Source organism: Zalophus californianus, chromosome 5 (genome assembly GCF_009762305.2).
Source record: "Zalophus californianus isolate mZalCal1 chromosome 5, mZalCal1.pri.v2, whole genome shotgun sequence".
NCBI lineage: Eukaryota > Metazoa > Chordata > Mammalia > Carnivora > Otariidae > Zalophus > Zalophus californianus.
Genome location: NC_045599.1, coordinates 96,196,720 through 96,216,455, shown reverse-complemented (window position 1 = coordinate 96,216,455; position 19,736 = coordinate 96,196,720). Strand labels below are relative to the sequence as shown.

Sequence of the window (19,736 nt, the reverse complement as noted above, 5' to 3'; positions counted from 1 at the left end):
CGCGAGCTCCGCCTCTCTCCGCTCGCCGCCGGCTGCTGGGGATTGTAGTTCTCCGGGTCCTGACGCCCCGATCTTTGGCTTCAGCTGTAGGGCCGGACTACAAAGCCCAGGATGCGTCGCGGTCCCTCCTTTGAGGCCCCTCCGCTTCCGGAGATCGCCTCAGCGTGGTCCCAGAGAGAAGGGGGAAGGGCCTTAATCACGCCAGCTACGAGGCGACCAATGGTGGCTGAGGTGGGCGGGCTGTGGAAGTCGGGCTCAGGCCTCACCCGGCCGCTGAAAGATAAGGGGAAGGGTACTCTCTGCAGGCACTGTTGTGGCTGTTCTGTAAGTCGCGGACTTTCCCCGGAGGGAGAAAACCTGGTCATTGTACCATGGAAAGCGCTAAATGAAGGGCTGTAGACCCGTTGTTTAGGCAGACCATTGAGTGCATTTGTAAATTCAAGCCATTCACATCGGGACCCCCTGGCTTAATAGAGACATCCCGAGTGTTGTTGGGTTTGGAATTATAGAAATAATGGCAGTAAAAATAATAACTAACATTTAATTGAATGCTTACCATGTCCTAGGCACTCTGCTAAGCACATTTTGTGGAATTACTTAGTTCAGTTAAGCAACCTTGTAAACTGCCTTACAATCATTATCGGTAACTCATTTTGAAGATGGGGTGGAATCTGAGAAGTTAAGTAACTTGCGGGACACGTGCTCTTTGCCACAGTTCCGTGGTCCCCTCAGGGGCCGTGCAGCCCAGCTCCGTCCTTACAAAGGGGAAAATTTCCAGAGAAGAAAATTAGATGCTCCAGTTCTCACAGCAAAGCCAGAGACCCCTTTCCCTATGCCTCCTAGATTCTGAGTTTTCTAGCTGGAACAGGAAGGAAGGCATTGAGGATCTTCTCCTGGCCTCCCCTCCACCCCTCCACATCTGTCCCCCAGTAAGTTGACCAGGAATTCAGTAACTTTGGCCACCGTTCGGATGGTTTGAGAGTTGGCCACGGACGATTGAGCCTTACTGTCCCTCCCTTGTGAAGGATGAGACAAGGATTGCGAATATAGACAGGAAGGCACACAAACTACCAGGGAGCATGTCCTGGGAGCTGGCACTATGCAAGGTGCTTTCCTTACTTTTAAAATGTTAATTTAGATTTAATCCTTACAACCACCCTTTGAAATATAATGATTAAGAACTCCAAATTTGAATTTACATCTTGGTCCTATAACTTGGCAATACATTTGCGCAAATTACTTCGTCTCTCTGATTCTATCTAAATGATGATGTCTACATTCCATGGCATTGGGATGGGGATTACAAGAAAGAAGGGATATAAAGTGATTAACTCATTGCCTGTCATATGGGTAATGATCAGTAAGTGATGACCATGTCTGTTATTGCTATTGTTACCCTCATTGTAAATATGAAGAATGGTTATCCATGCTGTTTGGCTAAGGTAATTATTTAGGACTGGACCTCAGGTCTAATTGGTACTTTGAGTTATCTTATTTTTTGTTACTTTGACCCCAGGTTCCACATTTGTTGTTTAGAAATAAGTTTTTATTTATATTTTTTATAGAAATATTCTTTTGAGTTCTCAGATATGTAACCAGATAACTCTGAACCATGACTGGTAGACTTAACCTTCTTTTCCTCTTTTTTTCCCCTTGCCATTCTATCCCATACAGAACTGTAGATGTTCTCAAATGGTCCTGTTTGCCCATAGTTTTATTGGATGAGAGTCATGATTTCTGATCGGACATGGCTTCAAAGAGTGTTCAGCATCTAATATGGATTCACCTGCTGTTTTTGTAAGTATCGTGTACACACTCTGTTCTCCACCAGCATATATCTTTTGGTTACTTCCTGCCTCTTTCTGATAGCATCAACTTGGAAATCAAAGGGGAAGTGATATGTGTGTCTTGTGATAGGCTGACCATGGACTGAGAGGAAGGAGAGCTAGAAATGAGAAGTCATAAGAATTTGTGTGAGTTTTGGACACAGGCACTTGCTAGTTTCTATGGCCACAGAAATGACTTAGCTTAATTTAGCTTAAGAGTTAGGCTTACACTGGTGAGGTTATGTGCCAGAAAAACACTAAATTTTTTTTAAAGATTTTATTTATTTATTTGAGAGAAACAGAATGAGAGAGAGAGCACATGAGAGGGGGGAGCGTCAGAGGGAGAAGCCGACTCGGCGCTGAGCAGGGAGCCCGATGTGGGACTTGATCCTGGGACTCCGGGATCATGACCCTAGCCGAAGGCAGTCACTTAACCAACTGAGCCACCCAGGCGCCCCTGGAATTTTGAATAATGAGAATTCTAGTCTTAGATCAGCCACAGAATTTCTGCGTGATCCTGAGAAAGTCCTTTCTTCTCTCTGGGTTTCAGATTACCCATCTTTAAAATGAAACAATTGAGGTTTCTTCCCTTTCTGATTTTTGAGGTTCACTAAAATGTCTCTTTTTCAGGAACATTATGAGATGTATTCAACTGTGCTTTCCTTTAGGTTTTTCCCAGTGTTATTGAAACTGATAGGTTATCCTGCTTCAGTTTTTGACCAGAAAGTTTCTTCTGCAGCCCCTGTTGGCTGTCTGCCCAATCCCTCCCTCCAGTACTGTCTGGGTAACTGCATTTTTCTCTCCTCTCTAGCATGTCCTAAAAACCCCTCCCAGCAGAACCAGTGTGGGAGCTGGGGAAAAATATCTGAAGGGGCCAAGAGACTGTCTTCCTGTCTCAATATTTATAGTTTACAATAAATTCATCCTGTCTTGCAAAGGAATAGAGGAGAACTGCCACATCCTCATTTTGCTTTTACCAAGTGGGTATCCATGGAGGCAGGTGATATATTGTACCTAATGATGATTATGAGGTCTCCTGGCATGAAGTAAAGACACACACACACACACACACACACACACACACACACACACACACACACACACACACACACCCTAGCTTCAAAGCGCAAACCAAGCTTGTGACAATGGATTCTGTCTCTAATTAGATGGTTGAAAATATGTTCCAATCAGTCCTTGGATCCACAAATGCAAACCAGCGTCTCACTGTGGGAGAGCATCATTTGTATGAGCATCATCAGCATCACCATCATAATAGTGGAAGCACAATTGTGTCCAGAAATGTTAATTGAGCTATAACTATGTTCTGGGCACTGGAATACATGCTAGGAGGAGAGAGGGGTGAAAAAGAGAGAAATAATAATCAAGTCAACATATCAGCAAACAAGAATAGGCTGTGATAAGTGATGTGAAAGAAGTAATCAGGTTGATGTGCTAGGGCAGAGAAGGAAGGCTCTATTTTAGTTTGGATAGTCAGAGAAGGCCTCTCTGAGAAGATAGTATAGGAGCTAGAATCCTTGCAAATTGCTGGGGAAGACAGAGGTGTGACTGGCACTGGAGGTATATTTGGCTTTAGGAACAGAGCAAAGCATGGGCAGTTGAGAATAAAGTGTGTCAAAGTAAAGGAAGTGAAGTTGGAGAAGTGGGCACGCTGGGCCTTGAGGACCCCCGGAAAACTTTAAGCAGGGCATTGACATGGTCTATGATTTTAGAAAGCCACTCTGGCTGCTCTGTGGAGATTGGGTGGACTGGAGAGGTGCCATGACTTGGAAATGGAAAGGCTAGTCACCCCAAGCTTGTCCCTCACCCTCCTGGCCCCCATGCAAGCAGGGGAGGCTCCAGGAGCACTCTGGGAACTGTGTGGGAACTTGAATCAGTGTGGTGGCAGCAGAGATGGAGAGAAGTGCTGGGATGAGAACTTCATTTAACAACGGCTTACTGAGCTCCTACAGTGTGGCAGGCACTGTTCTAGGTATTTGGGGTGTGGTGAAGAAGAAGACAAAGTCCCACTCTCCTGGAGTTTACATTTCAAGGGGGGACATAGAGAGTAAACAAGTAGACAGCATCCACACACTTGCCCAACACAGAAAGCTGGGAGTCATCCTGGACTCCTCTCGCCCTGTCCTAGCCCACATCTGACCAGTCACTAAGTCCTCTTGCTGCTGTCCTTCTGTCTCTTCCTTCCTGTCCAACCTCACTGCTTTCATCCAAGCACCAGCCTCCACATCTCCCATGTATACTCTTAAAGTCCCTTCCTGCCTCTTGACTGGCTTTTTCCCATCTACCCTCCTTACTGATACCAGAGAGAGTTTTTTCAAAAGCAAACTGGACAGTATCATTTCCAGGGTTTAGAACCATGTCTCTCCCCTCATGTCATCTTCGGGATAAAATCCCAGCCCCTTAGCCTAGGATTGAAGACCCATTATGACTGGGTGGTCTAAACTTCTTTAGCTGCATCCCTTGCATCCATGCACCCTCATTATATGCTGTGATAAGACAAAAACTGCTTATAGCAAATGGAGTACATGCTATTGCCTGATGCTTTTATCCCTTTTGCATTTGTAACGCTCTCTTCTTGACTTCCCATTGAACACCTGTTCATACTTTAAAGCCCAACCCAGAAATCCCCTCCTCTGGAAAGACTTCCTTTCCTCCATGCTACTTCTGGTCTCTGCACAAGCTTCTCTTTGCCTCTCTTTGCATAGTAATATAGTGATCCCTTCACTTGCCTGTCTTCTTCAATATCAGATGAATTCTTTGAATGCTAGGATTGTGACATACTCTGCTTGGTATCCCCAAGCTTAGCATGGGGTCTGACACAGAACGGTGGCTCACAAATAAATAAATTGGATGGTTTGGGTCCAAGTCCTTCAAATATAACCTGGAAACTCTGAGCCTTCTAGAAACTTCCAACAACCAGTAATTATTGACAACAAAGGCAGCTTAGTAGGAGTGAATCATTGTACTTTATGGGGTTAATATTGAAGAGAGTATGGCCTGGGAGCCATCACAGGCTTCCTAACATTGTGTGTAATCAGGGGCACCTCTTATTACAGCTAGGCCTCTTGCTGGGCCTGAGATTCCTACAGGAGTGTGTTTATCAAGGCCTTGAACAGGTTGGAGTAGAGTTCCGTGGTAAAAGCTAGGCATCAAATTAGGCAGGATTAGGTTTTGATCTTTCATTGGTTGTGCAACTTTGGAGTGGTAATTTATCTATGTCTTGGCCTCCTCATCTGTAGAAGGAGGATAAAAAAGGCTCCCACGCGGGCGCCTGGGTGGCTCAGATGGTTGAGCATCTGCCTTCGGCTCGGGTCATGATCCCGAGGTCCTGGGATCGAGTCCCACATCGGGCTCCCTGCTCCTTGGGAGCCTGCTTCTCCCTCTGCTTCTCTCTCTCTCTCTCTCTCTCTCTCTCTTCCCCCCCTCTGTCTCTCATGAATAAATAAATAAAATCTTTAAAAAAAAAAAAAAGGCTCCCACGCCATTCATCCTTTGTAAAAATAAATGACTGCCTGCATCTAAAGTGCTCAACAAAGTAGCTGACATATGGGAGCAAAAGGGTGGCCTTGTTGGTGACTATTAGAAAGACAAAGCATTCTTGCTGATATTTGAGCCTCAGTGTAAAGGTCCCTTTTTCCCTTGCTAGTGCACGCAAGCTGACTAGATTAGGGTGTCTGTTTGACTTTCTTGTAAAACTTGAATACTTTGTTCATAAGCTTTCATCATGAGACTATTGGTGTCACATTTAGTCTGACTTCCTCACTCAGCTCAGAAAGCTCCCAGAGGGCAAAGACTCTGTTCTTTAACTCTCAACTCTTCTTCTTCTTTTTTTTCTTTATGAAGAATTTATTTATTTGAGAGAGAGAAAGAGAGAATGAGCAGGGGGAGAGGGAGAAGCAGACTCCCCGCTGAGTGTGGAGCCTGATGTGGGGCTCGATCCCAGGACCCTGAAATCATGACTTGAGTCAAAACCAAGAGTCGGACGCTTAACCAACTATACCACCCAGGTGCCCCTATTCCTCAATTCTTAACAAAGTTCCTGGCCCATAGAAAGCTCTCACTGACTATTGAATGAGTGAAGAAGCCTTTCCTACTGGCATGCTATGTTGACATGGGGTGTTTGTGTGTGTGTGTGTGTGTGTGCGTGTGCGTGTGTGTGTGTGTGTAGGGGGGCTGTTTGGTGGGATTAGAAGTAAAAGCACTGGTAGAAAGTCCATGGTAATGGCGAATGGTTAGGGACCTCTGCACCAATGAGACAAGAAACTAAGAGCACATGAGGACAGGCCCCTGCAGCATAGGATTTTTGAGACTATCACTGCCTTAGGCTGTGAGGCCCGTGTGTAGGATAAGAATAGTTTGCACAGTTCTACTTTGTAAATCAGGGCTTTGACAGAGCTTAGCCAATTACCCAGTAAGAATAGCTAGTTTTCTGGAGCTTAGAGCCTTTTGAAAATTCCAAAACTGGGAAATAATCCAAAAAAAATTTTTTTTTTACTTATTTTGAAAAGCAGGATTAAAAAAACCCTACCCACCTTTTCAATATTCTCTTTATCTACAATATAAATTATCAGACACTTCCTGTGCACAAACCCACAGATGAGAGGAAGGAAGGAGCCAGGAATAAACCAAGTGCTTCACATGAAGTCATCAAATGAGGGCTAAGGAAGAGTAAAGAGTATAGTGTGGTGGCCCGACTAGAGGAATGCTAGGCAAAGTGTGGCACACAGGTGGGTGCTGACCCCAGACTGTCATTAGTTCCCAGTGGGATATGGAACTTGCAGCAGAATGTGTATCAACTGCTTCACTGAGCACACTGTTTTTAGTTCAGCTGATAGTCTTTCCATAGTGAGATATACTCCATGAAGGTAGCCCTTCTTTATTTTACATTTTGGCCCTATCTGTCACTGCCTTAGGCTTGGACCAGTAACAAATAGTTTACTGACCAGCTACTTTAGCAATATAGGTCTAGAGGATGGACTTTGAAATCAGTCAGACTTGATTGTACTACTTAAGCTTTGGATTCCAAATCTGGAAAATGGCAATTCATTCTTACCCACCAATGTTTTGAGCACATACTATATTTTAAGTACTGTTCTATGAGTTGAGGATATTGCAGTGACCTTGGCTGTTAGGATTCTTGCTTTCAAGGGGCCTACTGACAAAGAAGTGAGATAATTACAGTTTACAATACATGTTGTTAAGAAAGTCAACTAATGGGGCACCTGGGTGGCTCAGTCCTTTAAGCGTCTATCTTCAGTTCAGGTCATGATCTTAGGGTCCTGGGATGGAGCCCCGCGTGGGGCTCCCTGCTCAGCGGGGATTCTGCTTCTTCCTCTCCCTCTTCCCCTACTCCCTGCTTGTGCTCTCTCTCTCTCTCTTTTTTTAAAAGATTTTATTTATTTATTTGACAGAGAGAGAGAGAGGGAACACAAGCAGGGGGAGTGAGAGGGGGAGAAGCAGGCTTCCTGCTGAGCAGGGAGCCCGATGCGGGGCTCAATCCCAGGACCCCGGGATCATGACCTGAGCCGAAGGCAGACGCTTAATGACTGAGCCACCCAGGCGCCCCTGCTTGTGCTCTCTTGCTCTCTCTTTCTCAAATAAATAAATAAAATCTTAAAAAAAAAAGAATAAAAAAAAAGTCAACTAACTTTGATGTGTAAGTAGCTGACTGATTAGGGAATGGTTTACTTAAGAAGTTTACTAAGCAACCAGTTAGGCAAAAAACTCGAGGATGAGGTTCCAGGCAGAGGGAAGAGCTTGTACCAAGACTCTGAGGCATTTTGGGGAAACAAGGTGACCAGTGTGTCTGGAGTGGAGTGAAGGAGGGAGGTAGAGGGTGGGGAGATGAGGTCAGAGAGGATCCAGTTCATGCAGGCCTAGTAGAACACAGAGAAAGGGTTTGGATTCCAATCTTTTTTTTTTTTTAAGATTTTATTTATTTGACAGAGAGAGACACAGCGAGAGCAGGAACACAAGCAGGGGGAGTGGGAGAGGGAGAAGCAGGCTTCCCACTGAGCAGGGAGCCCGATGCGGGACTCGATCCTAGGACACTGGGATCCTGACCTGAGCTGAAGGCAGACGCTTAACAACTGAGCCACCCAGGTGCCCCTGGATTCCAATCTTAAAGCAATGGAAAACCCTTGGAGGGTTTTAAACCAGGTCATAAAATTTCTTGGAAACCATGCTAAAGAGTTTGGATTCACTCCAGAGAACAGCAGAGACCAATCAAGGCAGGGGAATGTCAGGATTAGTACCAGGTTTTAGAAAGTTTACTTTGGCTGTGGTAAAGGTAACAGCTTAGATGGGGCTCAGGCAGAGACCAGCTAGGGAAAGACATTCTGTCGTGGAATGAGTGAATAAGTGTAAGAGTGATTGAGTTAACATCATTAACTAGACCACAAGCTTCCTTATGTTGTGAGCCTCACCAACTCTTGCTTTGGATGTTTTACAACACAAACATTAGGTCTTTGTGAAAGTCAATGTTTAATTCATATCCAGCCAGTTGAATTGACTAGCTAACAGAAAGTCAACCTAGCTTCTCCATCTCCTCTGCAGAAGCTGAGTCATTGCGCCAGAGCACTGATCTTACCATGATGTAGATGTCTGTCTCCTTTACCTTGTTCACTTCTTTTTTTTTTTTTTAAAGATTTTATTTATTTATTTGACAGAGAGAGAGACAGCGAGAGCAGGAACACAAGCAAGGGGAGAGGGAGAGGGAGAAGCAGGCTTCCCGCGGAACAGGGAGCCCGATTTGGGGCTCAATCCCAGGACCCTGGGATCATGACCTGAGCCAGACGCTTAACGACTGAGCCACCCAGGCGCCCCTACCTTGTTCACTTCTTACCTGTTTACACTGACACCCAATGATGCTCAAGGCCACAGGTGAGTCAGTTTCCAGCAGCAAGTGAACTGGAGCAATTAACATCTGGAACCAAATAAATGCCTAAGCTCTGTTTGGAATGTCTGCTTCTAGAGTCATCCAGCCACAGAGTCTGTTGCACAAGGTAAACTGGCACTTGGCCTGCTTAATAGAATTGTCAATGCTTCTACATGAGAGAAGACCTATTCATTACCAGAGGCTTTGCTAGCCAGCATTGGCTCAATCAATATCAAGTAACAAGGATGAGTAATGTTTATTGAGCAGCTACTGTGTACCAGGCGCTGGGCTAAGGATTTACATTTTTTTCTCTCATTTTAAACCTCACAACAATCTTATACAATAGGCATTCTTAACTAACTCCATTTTATTTATTTATTTAATTTTACATGTGTGAGGGTTTTTTTTTTTAAGATCTTATTTTTAAGTAATCTCTACACCCAACATGGGGCTTGAACTTACAACCCTGAGATCAAGAGTCACATGCTCTACCAACTGAGCCAGCCAGGCACCTCTTAAACACCATTTTAAAGAGAAAGAGATTGAGAATCAGAGAGACTGAGTAACTTATCTAATGTCATATAAGTAATAGGATGCTGACCAGGATTTATACCTAGTTCTCTTTGATTCCAAAACCTTGTGTCATTTTAATAGTAATTTTTAATTTATTTTATTTTTTATTTATGTATTTATTTATTTATTAAGTTTTTTTTTTAATTTATTTATTTGACAGAAGGATAGAGAGCACAAGTAGGCAGAGCGGCAGGCAGAGGGAAAGGGAGAAGCAGGCTCTCCGTTGAGCAGGAAGCCCGATGCGGGGCTCCATCCCAGGACCCTGGGATCATGACCTGAGCTGAAGGCAGCTGCTTAACTGACTGAGCCACCCAGGCGCCCCTAATTTATTTTATATGTTAGTGACTCTTTATAATTATTAAGGTCATATATGCATATTGTCATAACTCAGGCAATTTAAGATTATATAAAGTAATTATGGGAACTGTTCTGGTTATCTATTGCTGTGTAAAAAATCACTCCAATGCTTAGTGACTTTAAAAAAAATGGCAATGATTTAGGGGATGCTGCGGGCCACGGCTGCTGAGTAGCACATGGCCCCAGGGGCGAGGTGTGAGGTGGTTGTGGGGACGTGGGGCTGGCCTGGAGGCCATGGGGAGAAGGCAGGCTGGGGCTGGAGTCCGGGGCTGGCAGCACTTGAGCTTGGAGCCGGGGCCTTGGGCCACGCACTACCAGCTTGTCTACGCTTGCAAAATCTGTTGGACACGGTCCTCCAAGCACATCTCCAAGCTGGCCTATCACCAGGGTGTGGTCATTGTGACATGCCCCAGCTGCCAGAAGCACTACATCGTCATAGACAACCTGGGCTGGTTCTTGGACCTGGATAGGAAGAGGAATATTAAAGAAATCCTGGTGGTCAGAGGGGAGAAGTTGTGCTGAGTGGCTGGTGACGGGGCAGTAGAGCTGGTTTTAGAGGCTGCAGGGAACCCCAAATCCACCACTGTTCCAGAAGGGGGTGAGGACTAGGATCCCACTCATCCTGGCAAGATGGAGCCCAGCTGACCCTACCTTTTGCCTTTGAGAAGATGCTTTGGCCCCAGGCCCTTCTAGACTTGCCTGTTTTCTGTCAATAAACAGATAATATTTGGAAAAGGAAAGCAATAATTTAATTCTCTCTCATGGTTCTGGGGCCTGCCTGGGTTCATCTAGTCCTATCTCACTCATTGTCTCCTATGTGGTTATAGTTGGATATTGGTTGGGGCTAGAATCTTAAAGTTTTCTTATTCCTATGCTGACTATAGACTGGGACCTTAGTGGGGCTGTCTACTGGAACACAATCCCTTGGCCTCTCCCTGTGGCCTAGGCTTTCCTCATAGCATGGTGGGTGGGATCCAAAAGTGAGAATCCCAAGATTCTCAAGAATCCCAAGAGGAAATAGAAGCTGCTCATTTCTTAAGGCCTGGGCCAGAAACTGACATAGTACCACTTCTGCTGTTTTCTATTGATCAAGCAGTTGCAGAGCCAAGGTTGAAGGGAAGGAGACAGATCCCACTCTTACATAGTAGGAATGTCAAAAAATTGGGAGGTCAGATTTTAAAACTGCCATAGTCTGCATCTGACCACAAATTATGTTCTTCCTTCACTCAAAATGCAGTTGTCCTATCCAAAGACTCTCCCAAACATCTTGTGCCATCAGGGACAGACATGAAGTCCAGGACCTTGTCTTCTATATTACTTCTAGGTGTAGATGAGGTGCCTTGAGTATGGATCTTTAGTTAAAGCTCTTCAAGAATGATACTTCCTGATCTGAGTATCTGTGAACAAAAAGACAGATTATTGGGACGCCCAGGTGGCTCAGTTGGTTAAGCATCTGACTCTTGATTTCAGCTCAGGTCATGATCTCAGGGTTGTGAGATTGAGTCTGGCATCTGGCCCCGCCCTGGGTGTGGAGCCTGCTTAAGATTCTCTCTCTCCCTCTCCCTCAGTCCCTCCCCCCGGTCCTTAAAAATATATATTTATGTATATAGATATATAGATATATAATATAAACAAAATAAAAAAACAGGCTGTCTTCTACACCCAACATACAATGGTGGGATAGGCATCGGAAAACTGCAATATAGTTTCCTTGCTTAGGACCCAATTCTATTCATTGATTCTCTCTACAGCTCTGCCTCCTGAGCTCTTGGTTCTACCTTCTGGATTTAGTCTTCCTTTTCCATGAAATGTAAACTGTGTTTGCCCTGAATGGTTTCTGAGGTTTCTGAGCCTGCTTCCTGCTCATAGAAGTTCTGGAATCCAAAGCCCTTTCTTTCACCTTGCACTATTTCCTTCTCTTTTAGTTCAAGCTGATTCTAAAAAATGTTGAGTTTTTAAATGATTCTTCCTGGAGTTCCTTCTGTTGGGGAAAAAGCCATGACCACAAATCTCTTTGGCTCACGTAAGTACTTTCTACTTTGGGTACTTCTTCAGGGACATCCTGTTTAAGACAGACAAGCCCAGTCTGAAGTTTGTTAGGAGGATTGTCTGTTTGAAAGGGTTAATGAAGTAGTGAGCAGGACCCCTTTGCTGAAGGTCATTTCAATTTGAGAATAGTTTGCCCTCTGGAGAGGCTGGGCATGAGAAGTCATTTTATTTTCAAACCCAGAAAACCCTGACACTTTTTTTTTTTTTAAGATTTTATTTATTTATTTGACAGAGAGAGACACAGCGAGAGAGGGAACACAAGCAGGGGGAGCAGGAAAGGGAGAAGCAGGCTTCCCGTGGAGCAAGGAGCCCGACATGGGGCTCGATCCCAGGACCCTAGGATCACGACCTGAGCCGAAGGCAGACGCTTAAAGACTGAGCCACCCAGGCGCCCAACCCTGACACTTTTACGTACCCTCTAAATTTTGCTCTAAAACCAAAAAATTTCTTTTTTTAGCTGTTCTCTCTCCTTTGCGTTTTATTTTAGGCAGGTTGGCCAGGTCATCATATTATGGAACATTTCCTTTTCCACATTACAGCAGACAACAGTGTCACCGAACCTTCCACCACCCACAGAGGTCCCCTTTCCTCCAGCTTCCAGTGGCATTTTCCTCTCCTTTAAGTCATCATCAAGACCCTTTAGACTTTCACTATCATGCTCTTCGAGGCCCTTCTAGCTTTTGCCTGCTGGTCAAACACAAGGATAATTATAATATTGTGATTTATAGTAAGAAATATATATTTGGTCTTGGGACTTTGGAATTGGGAGCAGAATTATAATTTGACACACGTGTAAATTTTTGTTACAGCAGCAACCCACTTTCCATACCAAAATCTGTTTCTGGTTCCTGCTGTGTAATAAATCAACCAAAACATAATTGCTAAAAACAACAATCATTTCTATGGCTCATGGTCCTCAGGCTTGATGGGGCTCATTTAGCCAGTTCTCACGCAGGGTGTCTCATGAAGTTGCAATTGTCTGGCTGGGGCCAGAGTCATCTTGAAGGTTAGCCCAGGCTATACCGATCTCAACCCTCCTCGGAGAATGTATAATAACTGGGATATGGATAGACTAAGCTAGTTAACTAAGGAGAGCCAAGCTGAGAGGCCATGGGGACTTTCAGAGTCAAAATGTTGCTGAGGCTGGTATATTGGGTCATATGTAAGATGGTTAAACAAAGCAAGTCATCTGTTGGAAAAGAAAACCAAGATGTAAAGATGACAAAGAGCCCTGGGCACTCTGATTCCTGGTGGCTTTCCAAGCCCATAAGTCCTGGCTGTGCTTTGTTTCCATTATACCTCTGCATTCTTAACATAAACTTCCATTTTTGCTGTGTTGGCCTAGGGAGATTTCTGTTTCTGACATGCAACGTATTGACCTGACCAGACCCCTGGAGGGTTGTTGTGAGGATCTCAAGGAGAGGTGGGAAGAAATGAGTATGTACTTCAAGGAGTGGTGGGAAGAAATGAGTATGTACTTCAGGGCCATTGATTGAGATATTCATGTTATTACCCATTATTAATGCAAGGAAGTCTCCAATTGTACTTTCTTTAAGTACCAAATTCTGCTAGGAACTGGATATGTGGAGGTAAACAAGGTTGGCAAGGTCCCTGTCCTCATGGAGCTCACAGTCTAGTGAGAATCACCCAGAGCCAAGTTCAAATTCCTCCTGTGTCAGGTACTAGCTGGATGAAGTCCCCGCTTTTCACTTGGGAAATGGGCAGCACTTTGTGGACCTGGTGTGAGGATTAAATGACATCTGTATATTTGCATGGAGATGTGGAGACCATATGGCACATGAAAGGCCCTTAAATATTTGGGTTTATTTTTCCTTGTGTTGTTTTCTTAAACTGGGGGCTGGATAATACTTTGTTGTAGAAGGCTGCCCTCTGATCTGCAAGATGTTGAGCAGCATCCCTGGCCTCTACCCACAAGATGGTGATAGCACTCCTTCTGACCCCAAGTTGTGATAACCAAAAATGTTTCCACATATTGCCAGATGGGCCAAGGGGTAGAGATTGGGTGGGCAAAATGGCTGCCTGTTGCAAACCATTACATCAGATAAAAGGCAGACATTTATGCCTAAAGCTACAGACTCTAACATCCACCTCTGAGTTTGACTTCCCAATCTGCCCAACTCCTCTTCACGGTTTTGTCTTGTTTTTTTGTTTCTTTGTTTTTGCTTCCAAAACTAAATGGCATCAGGAGGAAAGTAGATACTAATGCCAATTTTGTAGTACTAACACTGAAGAAAGGAAAATCTACATAGCCCCCTCCCTCCTTCCTTTTTTGAGGCCAAGCCCAGTTTTGCCTGTTTAATTACCTCCAGTGATTTCAACATTAACCAGGTCTGTTGATCCACCCTGGCATGAGAAATGACAGAGTTGGCCAGATCTGATAGTGCAGAGAAATTGGAGCCTTTCCCTAGCACTGTTTACACAGGCCTCATCTGGGGTTGAGGGTCATAGCTTTGGTGGCTTATAGCTGGAACACACTTGTCATTACCTGAGGGAGAGGAAAAGGGTTCTGTTTTGAGTGGTAAGCACAGAATTTCACAGTAGGGGGGGCATGAGCCTAGCAGTCTGATTTGTATAGAAACTAAATTTGCATGGCAAGAATATGAATTATCCATAGATTCTGTTTAAAAGAACTATACAAGTATCTTAGTTTTCTAAAAGGCCTTTATTTACACTCTACATAAGTTTGGGGAAGAAGTCAGTTCATTTTAAATATTATAGTGCTATGATAACAGTTTTGTTTGGGGTGGGGTTTTCTTTTGGCACGGTTCTGTTAGAGCCTATGGGGTAAGACTGGCGTGGCTCTCTGACTCTCTGTCTTGCCACTTTCTCTCTTGTTCATTTACTCGCTTTCTGCTGTTTCTGAACACCAAGTTCCCTTAAGGCCTTTGTACTTGATGTTTCCTTTTCTTAGAACTTGCCCTGTCTTAGCTGGTGTGGGCTGCCATAATAAAATGACAGGCTGGGTGGCTTAAACAACAGAAACTTATTTCTCACAGTGTTGGAGGCGAGGAAGTTCAAAGTCAAGGTAGTTTCATTCTGAAGCCTCCTCTCTTGGCTCACTGGTGGCCTCCATCTCTGTGTGCTCACACGGTCTTTCTTATGTGCATGTGCACAGACAGGTGAGAAGAGGACACTAAGGACACTGTTGGATCAGAGCCCCAACCTTATGACTTCATGCAACCTTAATTTCTTCCTTAGTGGCCCCGTCTCCAAACACAGCCACACTGAGGGTTAGGGCTTTACTGTATGAATTTGAAGGGAGGGAAGACACAAACATTCAGTCCATAACAGTCCCTATTAGGTCTAAATTGGTTTAGTTCTTGGCTATCTACAACACATCTTCCCTCCCCTTTTTTTCTGTCACTCACTGTCCTTTTCTGCTTTGTTTTTCTTCCTGCACTTAATACAACCTAAAATTATTTTACATTAAACGAGTGGTGTTTATTTTCTGTTCCTAAGTCTTAGATGAGTTAATGATTAAATGAGCTTGCTTAAATAAATTATTCATTCCACAAATTTTTATTTTGTGCCTACAATGTGCAAGGCACTGGACTCCATTCTAGGGTTGCAGTGATGAAGAAAAGTATGCATATTCCCTGCCCTCATATTGCTTACAGTGTTGTAGGAGCATTTATTGAATACTTACTAGGTACTAGGTATGGTGCTGAGAATTTAACTTAGATTATCTCATTTGATCTTTATAAAAATCCTATGATGTAGGTCCTATTGTTTCATTAATTTTATGAAAGGGACCATTAGGCCCCACATGGATAAGCTACTTTTTCAAAGTCATTCAACTAGTTGGAGCTGGGTCCTACAGTCTGGGGCCATAGCTGATGCTCTTGACCACTATCCTAAACTGCATATGGAAGGCACAGTAGAGTACAGAGCACATTTGAGGGGATGAACAAAATCACGTATGGCTGTAACCTCAATATCAAAAAGTATTCAATACTCATTATTCCCATTAACCAGCAGTTATATATCCAAAACAAGTTTGGGTATAAAAACCTACATGCACAAGATTGATATTCTGAGGCATTATTAAGAATGTTATATAAAAAAAATCACTGCCCATGGGATTCCTTTTCTTTAGAGTGTGTGATAGAAAACCCAGTGGGGCCTTTGGAGGCAGGCAGGGGGATTTGGGAGCAGACTTGGATTCATATCTTTGCTCTGTCACTTACTGCCCTTGGAACCTTGAGCAGGTTCTGAGACTCAGTTTTCTTAGCTGTGAAATGGGGATTATAATATCCACTTCATAAAGTGTTAAAATATCCCTGCAAATAGAGGATACTTAATGAATGGTAGTTGGCTTTTACTATATTATTTTCACAGTGCATTTAAACTATAATTTGAGGGGCGCCTGGGTAGCTCAGTCAGTTAAGTATCTGTTTTGGCTCAGGTCATGATCCCGGGGTGCTGGGATGGAGCCCCACGTTGGGCTCCCTGCTCAGTGGGGAGTCTGCTTCTTGCTCTGCCCCTCCCCCTGCTCATGCTTTTTCTCTTTCTCTCTCAAATAAATAAATAAAATCTTTTAAAAAAATAAACCATAATTTGATTTTTAAACAATTAACCTGTACAGAATCATGTGTGTTACATAAAGTGAGGCTAACCTGGAAGACTTGAGTTGTGTAACCTGATCACTTGGAAGCAGCTATTTCTCCATCAGTTTCCCTGAATGCCTCAAGATAATTTCATCAGTCCTAGATTCCCTTTCCCCTGGAAGGAGTATCTTTGGGACTGGCAGTCTTCTGAGGTTCTGGGAGGTCAAAGGAATCCAGGTCCCTTGGCATGTGTCTTTCTCTCTGTCTCTAGATTCAACAGGAAAAAGTCTGGGTCAGTGTTAGTGGGTTGGATAAGGAAGAAGCGAGAGGAGGAAAAAGAAAAAAAATCGAACATGGGTCCAAGTTATACCCAGTTCCCAATGGAGCCCCAGAAACTATCTCTTTCCCTTGGGCAGGACAGAAAGAATTAGAATCTTGCCATCACTGGCTTGTCAGACCACGTGATATCCTGCTTTTGGCTGTGGGTGTTTAGAAGGCTGTGGGTTGTGCCTGCTGAATATTCATTCTCACTTCTTATAAAAATAACTTGACTGTTTTTTCTTTGGGAAACTAATCTTCTCCCACTCTTAGTCCCTGTTCCAGGTCCAGGTAAGTCTGTAGCCAGGCCTACCAATTAGTGTGTTCCATTCCTCTTTCCATAGTGATTGGTTCCAGGATGGCAGTATAATCCAAAGCTGGGCCACTGAGGCTCAATTTCTATGCTTTTATTGGCCTTCTTTCCCCTCAGGCATGCTAAAATCTCGGCATGTAATCCTGCTTCTTCTGCCTCAACCCTCTGGAGAGAGTTTAGCTCAGAGTGGAGGCAATGAGGCAAGAGACCTCACAATATCATTCCAGTTCCTCTATCTTATCAGGCTTCCATTTTCAGTGACTTGAACGAATAAACTCCGTTCCTCCATTTTTTCTTTTTTTAAATCAAGTTGATTTTGGTTTTTGACACTTGGAGTCAAGAGAGTCCAAGAGAGTAATACATCTGACTTTGTGGAACTGGAATGAGCAGACGAGGCAGCCAAGATGTGAGGGGGCGTGGGAAACCATGTCCTATAGAAATCACAGGGAGACCAGCAGTGTTCACCTCTGTCTGAGGGGCTGCTGCTGGTTGGGGCTGTTGTTTATCTTACCTTTGTGCTCTTGGGAGTAGAACTAGACCAAAGACAGGTGGTTAAGAAAGAACAGATGGTAAGTATGTCATTTCCAATAGTGATTACTGAAGAAAATAGATGGAAATTTCTAGTGGGGGAGTGAGTGCCCCATCACTAGAGCTGTCTGATTCCAGGAAGCTGGACTGACCCTGCTGGGAATGTTAAGCATGGCTGGTGGAGGGGAGACATATTTAGACTGACTTTGAGCCCCATTTCTATTTTGGGAGTTTCTGGTTAGATGCAAATTGTTTGAATATATTATTTAGCTTGGAACATGTATAAATAAGCCAATATTTCACTAACAAGATGTGCTCTTGTGAGGACTGTGTCTTGCTTACCTCTCTAGCTTAGGGCAGATAGAGGGCAGGTAACTTGGTGATGAAAATCAAATGCCCTGCAGTCTAATCCTGAGTCTGTCACTTGTTTGATGAGTGACCTTGGGCAAGCGACTCCATACCAGTAAGGTTGTGTCCTATCTGTAACATGAGGATCCTATTATACCTACTGCTTAGGGTTGGCCTGTGGGTTGGCCATAAGGCATTGTAAGCACTTGTCTGACAGCTGTTATTACTAATTGCTCAGACCCTGCCTGTGGAGTGAATGGACAAAGGTGCTGGGAGAACCCCAGAGAAAACCCTGCCAACTGGTTTTAGAGAGGAACTCAGGGTGAATTTGGGAGGAAGAAAAGGTGTGACAGTCAAGGAGGGCTCAGTTCTGCTCTTGTTGATGGGACACAATGCCTGAATTCTAGTTTCTTCTTTCCTGGATAAATTGGCATATGTCTTATGTCAGGTTCTCTAGAAGCTGAGTGGGAGGAGGATAGAGACACTGTTCACGTGATTTATGAGGGACAGTGCTCTCAGGAGACAGAGAGTGAGCAGGACTGGCCACAGAAATTTTTGGGTCCAGAGCAAAATGAAAATGGGGAGCCCCATTTTCAAAAGAACAGGGAAAAAGTGTTATTAAAGATACTAACATATAAAACCTTTTTCTTTCTTCTACCATTTTTCTTTCAACTTGCCATGGTATTTTTTATTTGCTATTTAGTATGGTTCTAAGTAAAGGAAAAATAAAAATTTAAATTATTAGCATGAATTTTACCATTTATCTTCACTTTGTGCAATGCCAATTTTAATTGCAAATATCACCAAAATTATATTAATTTGTATTTTTGTGGTTCATCCCCAGAAGGTGCCTCTAGCTAGTCAGAAGACACAAACACAAGCCAGACCCAGGAAGGTTGGAAGGGAGGGTGTGCAAGGCAGAAAGATACACCAGCACCTGACATGCTGCGTCCTGGCTGAGGAATTTGAGCCAGGAATGTCCCCTTCCCATAGGTCACCCATTCTGACCCACAGTGGAAGGAGACCCTAAGCTTATTTCAGCCTCTGTCCCTTCACTGGGGGTAGGTGAGAGGCTTGTTCTTGCCACAATGCTTGCCAAATGTGCCGTGGCATTGCTGGCCAGAGGCAGGGACAGCCACCACCTTGCCCAGCCCTACCTTTCCTTGTGTCTGCACTCAGGCCCTTGCTGGGGGCAGAGGGCTGCTGCTGTCACGGGAGAGGGCAGGGAGGGAGAGGTGGGGCAGAAGGAAGGGTGTTGGGGGTAGAGGAGGTGGGAAGGTGCTGGGAGGTGGCACTGTCTGTGAGCCAAGGCTCCAAGTCCCTGGTCATCCTTATTAATTTCATAGGACATCCCCTACAAAACATATTTAAAGATAAACTTTTTAAGAATTTCAAGATGGCAGGTGCAGAGCAGTAAACTCCAAGCAAGGTGAGCATTGGACCCTATGTGACCGCCTTGGTCTTAGGCTTGAGAATATCTCTGACCTCATTCTTTGGCTCATCAATTCTTGATCTCTTTTCATTGTGTATATTAAGCAGTACCCTAGTTGGATGTCCTAATTTGCTCCCAAGATTACTATGTTCAATGAGCCATCTATCTAGATCCCTGAAGGTCAGGGCCCCTGGCCACCATTCCACCCTTGTTGCCCTTTATGGTAATTGCACCCATCTTGTTTCTCATAGTTGAGTGCTTCTGTTGGTCTTTGCTATTCTGGAATTTTATTATCCGGTTTTTTTCTAGGGAGCCCAGTTCTGTTACAGCAATTCCTATAGGAGACAGCCACTATGGAGCTTCGTGAGGAACTGTTGCCAGCCTTACCAATACTTTTTTTTTTAAGATTTTATTTATTTATTTGAGAGAGCGAGCAAGTGCGAGCTGGGGGAAAGGCAGAGGGAGAGGGAGAAGCAGGCTCCCTGCTGATCCAAGAACATGAAATCCCAGGACCCTGAGATTATGACCT

At 44.1% G+C, this 19,736-nt stretch overlaps 1 pseudogene; it reads left to right on the top strand.

Moving 5' to 3' along the window:
* Window positions 1-1,747: 1,747 nt before the first annotated feature.
* Window positions 1,748-10,296, top strand: LOC113928508 (annotated as a pseudogene).
* The last annotated feature ends 9,440 nt before the right edge of the window (window positions 10,297-19,736 follow it).